General features: G+C 36.9%; 2 long non-coding RNA genes across 2 annotated transcripts; both read left to right on the forward strand.

Moving 5' to 3' along the window:
* The first annotated feature begins 858 nt into the window (after positions 1–858).
* On the forward strand, positions 859–1,877 carry LOC139196397 (uncharacterized). Its single transcript, XR_011581251.1, has 2 exons — positions 859–997; positions 1,274–1,877. It is a non-coding gene; the product is annotated as an uncharacterized lncRNA (long non-coding RNA).
* A 989-nt stretch (positions 1,878–2,866) lies between these two features.
* LOC108174349 (uncharacterized) lies at positions 2,867–3,287 on the forward strand. The gene is made up of 2 exons (XR_003773123.2): positions 2,867–3,007; positions 3,131–3,287. It is a non-coding gene; the product is annotated as an uncharacterized lncRNA (long non-coding RNA).
* The last annotated feature ends 5,103 nt before the right edge of the window (positions 3,288–8,390 follow it).

Genomic DNA, 8,390 nt, shown 5'->3' on the forward strand with positions numbered 1-8,390 from the left:
ACGCTCCGGTTCGAAAATGTGACTACAGGACAAAGGTTCAGGGCCGAAGGGGTAGAGGAAGACCTAGGAAAGCTTTGGAAGAGACCCTAAGAAAAGACTTGAGTACTTGGATCTAACGGAGGACATGACACAAAACCGAGCGCAATGGCGTTCTAGGATTCATATAGCCGACCCCACATAGTGGGAAAATGCTTTGTTGTTGTTGTTGTTGTTGGTTGTAGGATTAGAGATCGAATAGGAAGTCTTGTTGAGAATGGATTTGTAAATCCATGTTGTAACTGGACTGCTATTTGAAATGAATTGGTATTCCATATGGATTTTAATAGGGGAATCCTTATAGAATTTGGCTAAGATTGTATAGTATATATATGGTGGCCTCTGCTCTCGCGATGTGGACTCAATACAAGACTAAGACCTATTATTAGTTGAGAACCTTGAACACTGAAGAGATGCACTGCAACATTGTTACAGAAATCAGACATGGCAGCCGGTTCAAGTTCATCTACAGGTACGGTTTTCTCCATACATTGGTTTAATGAACATTGATTTGTGTTTTGACAACAGTAGCTCATATAACTTGTTATTGGTTTATGTTTAATTCTAACATGTGGTATCAGAGCTAGGGATTATAAGTTTATGAGTTCTGTGATTAAAACCAATAGGTTCAAAAGCCTGAATAATATTTAAGTAAATATACCATTATTGCGGGATTGGGGAATCGAACACGGGTTTTGGCATATAGGTTTCAAATAACGACAAAACCAAAGGAAAATTTTGACCATTGTATAATTAAAAGCTGGTGACCGTTGATTTTCCTGCAAACCCATTGGTAAGGGCCTTCTTTTCCAATTTGGGGTTTTCTGGGGAAAGATAACTTTTTCGATTGCTCTCTTTCTTGTCTTCAACTCTGTGTTTGAAGAAAGGATCTGGGAATTAAGAAACAAATCCATATTAAATATTAAGTTTCCGCTGCACGATATGGGTTTTCATATTCAAGGTATGTATTCTGAAACTCGGAGAAGAAGCATGAAAAAGTAAAATTCAATTCTGTTTGAATCCTTCTATTTGATAAGTTCGATTAGAATAACATGTGTCAGATTGATTGATTCAAATCAGATAACATGCATCTTAAAGTTAAAGGCTATAATTTTCCAATATCTCGCAAAGTCATGATCTTCTGATTCTAATGATCGTTTTATTTTGATATTACATCATTATGCATGAGACATCTATTGGTTGTCTATTGTTGCATATTTCTCCACTGAATCTGCAGGTGCATTTGCTGAATTTGACGCAAAGCCAGAAGGCTGATCAGAACAGTAGCGGTGCCGAAGGCCATCGAGTGACAGTGGAAGAAAAGAAGCTTATGAATGGCAATGGATCATCACTAGTGGTGCCGAGGCAGTTCATGGATCTTGGGTTAGCTGCTAAAAATGGTGACGCTGATGAGCATTCATAGTCTTCGTCTGATGAACGAAGTCATGGCGAACGGTTTGGATCGCTTGGAGATAATGTGAAGGCTGCAGGGCACAGTGATGACCAAAGGATCGGTTTTGATCACGAAAAGAAGGATTTCGGGAGACGAATTGGGAGAGAGGAGAGCCCAGATCAGCCGTCACAGAGTTGGGGGCTTAACAAAGTTCCGAGGCTCAATTCTCCGAAAGAGGTTGGTCAAACTGAGGCTACAATGAGGAAGTTTTTGTTTGATGCTTTGGAAACAGTTTGGTTGTTTTAAGCTTATGATTAGTTAATCGTTTTAAGTCAATGTTATGTTGCTTTCCTATAAGATCGATTTATGTTTTGGTCTTTTTGAAAAGTGGGAGCATATTATGTGATTGACTGTTTAATATCAGTTTATGTTATGAGTCATATTTGCAGTCTGGATGTGTGTGAACTTAGAATCAATACTGCATTTTGGTTGTGGTTTATGATTCTCTGTTTCCATGTTTTGGAGTGTAATAGAATGATGGTCATAAAGATGGATTCTCAGGTGAGGCTCTGTGGTCACTTCTTATAAATTGGAGAAGTTCATGTCTGAAACTGATCTCATGTTCAAGTGGGAGAAAAATGTAAGAAAATGAACATGAGATTGGGTGTTTTTGACGGTGAATGGTTAAGTCCAATTAGAATAAGAAAGCCTTATGAGAAGCTGTGAACAAATCCTTATTTTTGAAGGATTCTGTTAAAAATATTTGAACTGATATGGCTTGGAAAACATAAGTTGTTTTCTATAAGGATTGTAATAGGAAATCCTTGTCAAGTTATAAGAAGGATAAATATGTGTTTTGGATTCAGTTTGATGCTTGAGAATCTTTGTGATTTGACTTGAGCAGTTGGTTGAATTCATATATTGGTAATTCTTTATATTGGAATGAATTACTAGTTGATAGTTTTACTATCTGTTGGACTTAATTGTTTCGAATTAAGTTAATGAATAGTGGGAGTGGATATTAAGGTCCACTGATGTCAGTTTGGTCATAATGTTATAAGTGCAAATTGAACATATGTGATTTGAAGTTAGCATTTACATATATGTTGTAATTGACAGCTTTTGGTCCTGTGTTTTGAAATGCACGGATAGATTGTTTATGATGTTACTCAAAAGACTTTGTGATCAACCTATTATAGTCTTAATCGAACTAGTTTTCTTGGTTCATACTTGCTCAAGTGGGAGAATGTTAGAATATGAGCATGAGTATGAATCGGTAAACTTGGTTGTAGGATTAGAGATTGAATAGGAAGTCTTGTTGAGAATGGATTTGTAAATCCATGTTGTAACTGGACTGCTATTTGGAATGAATTGGTATTCCATATGGATTTTAATAGGGGAATCCTTATAGAATTTGGCTAAGATTGTATAGTATATATATGGTGGCCTCTGCTCTCGCAATGTGGACTCAATACAAGACTAAGACCTATTATTAGTTGAGAACCTTGAACACTGAAGAGATACACTGCAACATTGTTACAGAATCAGACATGGCAGCCGGTTCAAGTTCATCTACAGGTACAGTTTTCTCCATACATTGGTTTAATGAACATTGATTTGTGTTTTGATAACAGTAGCTCATATAACTTGTTATTGGTTTATGTTTAATTCTAACACCTGGTTCTTGTGTTGGGTGATCAGAAGAAAGCTGGGCCTTTTGGTACCGTCAAAGGCTTACTAACCAACCCCAGTGTTCTTCCGGATGAATCTGTGAATCCGAGATTGGCAAAGATTTTGGAGAAAGTTGCTGTTAATAGAGAACTTATAGTTGCTCTTGCAAACTCGAATGTGAAGGAAATGTTGGAGGTATGGTTCGCTAACATCAATAGGGTGGGCATATCCAATTATCTGGTTGTTGCTTTGGATGATGAAATTGCCAGATTCTGCGAATTGAAAAATGTTCCAGTTTATAAGAGAGACCCAAACAAAGTAATTGATTCGGTTGCAAGTGTTAGATGACGTCATCATGCTCAGCGCATCACCGAAACTTGTGGAGTTTGACTTGGTTCAAACTCCTATCCTTTCAGCTGTTCCTAGTTTATAGGACTGTTTAGTTATTTGATTTTCTGCTGTAATCTGAACCTGTGGTTGTAATCCTTTTCTTGGTTTCTGATTGTATTTTTGAATTTCGAAAGCTCCTTGTATCTAGGGTTTTCAAACCCAATCTGTAATCATGAAAGTATTATGAATACATGCATCCCACAATGGATTGGGTATGCAATTGAAGTGAAACATTGAACTAGTAAGTTTAACAGCGAGGACCGGAGGGAACCATGCTGTCTCTGGGCTAAAATTTCGTGTTCTGAGGGAGTTTTTGCAGCTTGGGTACAGTGTTCTTCTGTCAGATGTCGATATTGTGTACTTGCAAGACCCCTTTAATTATCTATATCATGATTCAGATGTAGAGTCCATGACTGCTTATGGTTACAATGACGGCTTTGATGAGCCAGGAATGGGTTGGGCTCGATATGCTCATACAATGCGTATATGGGTGTATAACTCTGGTTTCTTCTACATTCGACCGACAATTCCTTCAATTGAGCTATGGGATCGTGTGGCCAATCGACTCTCAAAGGAGCAGGCTTGGGACCAGGCAGTGTTCAACCAGGAGAAGTATGGATTTCTATCTCTTTATGAATAGCAAGGTCCTCCTCAAGACCGTGAGGAAAGATGCTAAACTGAGCAAGTTGAAGCCGGTTATTGTTCACCTTAATTACCATCCTGATAAGCATCCTAGAATGTTAGCAATTATGGATTTTTATGTCAATGGGAAGCAGGATGAACTGAAACCTTTCCCTGATGGTTCAGAGTGGTAGAGATTATTCCTGCTAATCACAGGTACGCTCAGGACATTTCGATACTTTGTGTTAAAAGGAAATGTAACGTAAATGTTCGAAAAGCATACTTTGTGTTCAAAACGATATCAAAAGAATTGTAGGCTTTAAGCTAATTTTTGTATGTTTGAAATTGTTTTGGAAATTGAAATCATCTGGTATCATATTTACGCTTACTATTCTTCCTTAAGTTTCTCAATTTGCCCAGAAAGCCTCCATATATCGCATGGGATCTGGGCAATTTCGCTCTCAAGAATCTCCGCGGTTGCTTGTAGTTTCCCACATTCTTGCTGGAAAGAAATACAAAACCGACATATGATATGAAACACAACAATGATCAAGTGAAAAAGAAACTTGTATCAAATGTGACGAGTCAAAATGTTCTACATCTAAAAAGAAAGAGATACATGAGAAGCAACGCATGAGAATCGGAGAGTAACAGAGCTTATAGATAACATGTTTGCTGAAACATCATTCGGCGAATCTACTGATACCATAATTTTCCGGGAAGGTTAACACAAAATTTTAATTTTTTTTTTTTAAATGGGGGACCAGGCGGTGGCTGCACCACAACCGTCTGCCCTTAGACCATCCCCAACCCTTAGAGTAAAACTTAGCATTTTTATTCTAGAAAATTTAGGTTTTAATCCAGAAAAAACTTTTTGCTCCAATCCTTTTAGCATAAAATTTTAGCCCTAGATTATTAAAGAATAAATTTAGGCTTTTTTTTTTAAATTAACTTTAAATAAAAATATGTAGACTATCCTAAATTAATTTTATGAACATTTTAACCTAAAAATATTTAAATTCCGATAAATATTGAAAAATCACTAAATCGACACATTAAATTGTAGGAGAAAAGTGAATTTTGTGTGGATGTTTGAACAAATACATAGGTATTTATAAAGTTTTTTGGTGAATTTTGAGTTAAATAATTTTTTTTTAATTATTTTAGTTGTTGGATTAAAATTTGGGCCGTTAGATTTTTTTTTTTACCATTAGATTTGATTATATTCGATCTCAGTCGTTGGATTTAATAAATATATAAATATAAAACTAAAAAAAAAATTGAATGTAGGCCGTTAGATCATCCAACAGTCCAGTTGATTGTGGTCGTTGGATCAGAAAAGGAGCAATTAGGCTCATCAATGCCACTGACAAGTGGGCGACATGCCCACATGGGTGGGGCCATATTGGATGCTGGGCTTGGTGCGTGATGAGCGTGCGCACATCTGGGTCTAGCATCTAGGCTTCATGCACCGACTTTCACTCTCACTTGTGGGCCCCATGGTTTTCTTTGGCCTAAATTCTGACCGAAATTTGGCATATTTTGAGTTTTATCACTTAACTCCATTTTAGAACAAGGGTTGGAATGAAATTGGGTGGGTTGGGGGGAGGGGGGGGGATAGAAGGAAAATTTTAGGACTTACTCCAAAGGTTAGAGTTGGTCTTACGGGGGCTGGGAAGACTCACAGAGGCATTTCAACCTCTCATGGCCACCATCGTGTGATTCACCAGCACTAGGAATCGAACCCAGGATATGCTGTGTGAAATACGGGCTTGGAAGTCGTTCTTAACCATTAGGCCACTTATGGTGGTTAAGACTAATACAGAATTAGATCGACCACCCGTGGTGGTTAAGACTAACACAAAATTAGATGGAGGAAAGTTAAACATTTATGGTTTAAATTCCATATTAGATTTCTAACGTGAAAGGGGAAAAAATCCCAACCCCACATCAAAATCCTTGAGAAACATAAGCAAGTTCTTGCTATGAAACCAAGGCACAGTGTTTCCCTATAGTGCCAACACTGAATACTGAAATCCAAGTAGCGTTTGACACATGATATAATTTGTGTTCTAGAAATGTTCTGAAAATTTTCGAGTCGTGCATTTTCACAATTAGGTCTTGTATGCTTCATACTGAAAGTCTGGGTTTTTATCACGTGGTAACCTTCTATTTGTCCGACTTTAATTTGGTAATAAAAAAGTAGGATTTAAGTACTTAAAATCTCTCAACTTTTTAGTGTCATTCTAAATTGGTCTTAATTCTTTTAAACATTTCAAACTTGTATCCAACCTATTGAAACTGTCACATCCATAAATCCCAGTTAAAAATCTGTTAAATTAACTAGGCTTACTTTGTCTCCAAAATCAATAGAAGATCATAGAAACATAGCTTCCCCCAACTAACGGTTACCACCACCCTTATCATGTCATCACCTTCAAACCCAATGCAAAACCTCCAACTCCACCCTACAACACAAGCTGCGAACATCAAGAAGAAGGTTATGGAGGTTGTTGAAATGGTATGGACTGCAATAATGCGGCCACCACCATCTTCATTGCCTATAAAGAAGAATTGAAAGCTTTACGAGGCAAGAATGGGCAAATGAGGAAATCACATAAGCAGAAACAAACTCCTTGAAACGATATTTGAATTTTTAACCCTTTTCTTTGTTAAGAGATTGCCCTTCTTCATTGTCGATTCAGTTCAATACATGTTTGATGGGGTTTCATATTATATAATCTATGTTTGAAATATAAAATTTAAGGCACCCAATATTAATGTAGAAATTGATTTTCCTTACCATCAATATACATTACACACACACACACACACACACACATACAAGTGAGTAGCTAATACTCTACGGTTACATCTTAAAGATCATAAACATAAATACAAATATGGAGTTACAACATAACGGACAATTGGCCAATATTCTGTAATTAATGTCATTAACTATTGTAACTCCCTAACAATTAATATTGTCCATGATATTCCCAGTTGGTGGATTTTGAATATAATCTATGTTTGAAAAATTAACTAGGGCTTAATGAATGTGACATTTTTAATAAGTTGGATACTTGTTTGTAAAGTTTAAAAAGGTTGAGACCAATGGAATGACACTAAAAGGTTGGGGGTTTTAGACCTCCTAGCAAACAAAGCTCTGATTAATGAATGAAACCTCTACAAATACCTGTCTGCGTGTTCTTCACATCCTAGCAGCTTCCCTATTGGCCAGTCTTCTTCTTTCCATTCTTCGTTCGTAATCTTCCGGTCGAATTATGCAAATGAAGACGATAACAGCATCCTCACTTCATATGTTCCTCAAAAGTACATTCTACGAATCATGTTTGCCGGATTCAAAAACTTGTAACTTATCGTCTGTAATCTCTCAAACATTGATGTTCTATAAGAAAAAGAAAAGCATTGACGAGTACGCTGCTAGTCTCCAATCACAAGAATCAACAATTCTAAAGTAGTAATTGTACCTGAGCATCATATATGCTTGAAACCAGATCATAGCAGGAAAAGGAAACACACAAAAGAATTGAGGAATACATGAAATCAAACTGGCAGAATAAGAATGTTTCCATTTATTCATCCACTTCACATGCATGATTTCTCATACAAGCATCAATGTTGAAGCCAGTATACCCGAGGAACCATTTTGCCATACCTTTATACCATTTTGCCTTACCTTTATACATTGAGGCTTCCGACATTCAAATGGATCTCCAGCACGTTTACTCCAAAATCAAGAAATTCCAAACACTGGAAGTCATTACGCTTACCTGCCCTTGCTCAAGCACGGGAAGTCATTACACATGAATTCAAATGACGGCGCTATTTTGATTAGATTAGACTCTCAAAACCCAAAACAATTCCTAATGAAAGCATAACTTTTCAATGCATACCATATGCATCTGGTTAAGCATTTGTGTTCGAGTTGCTGAAAAATGCTAGAAAAGAAACAAAACAAAAGGTTTGAACCATATCAGTCACACAATCTCTTCATACCAGTAACCCAAGAAACTTTTTTCCTTTCAATTTATAGGACATAAAATTAAGTAGAATACATACTCGGTTAGATTTATCACTCTCGTCTGACGAGTCCTCACCTCTGCCTGCAGCACTGTCGAAAGGGAACAATGCAAAACATGAATAGGATCAATACATGTTACAGAAGGGATTGATGATGGAGACAAATGAACAATACCTTTGAGAAGCACCATCAGAATTATTTCCAGAAATGCACATTGTCTTTTCACTTTCTGCA

This window comes from Malus domestica, chromosome 05 (assembly GCF_042453785.1).
Source record: "Malus domestica chromosome 05, GDT2T_hap1".
In the NCBI taxonomy this organism is placed as follows: domain Eukaryota; kingdom Viridiplantae; phylum Streptophyta; class Magnoliopsida; order Rosales; family Rosaceae; genus Malus; species Malus domestica.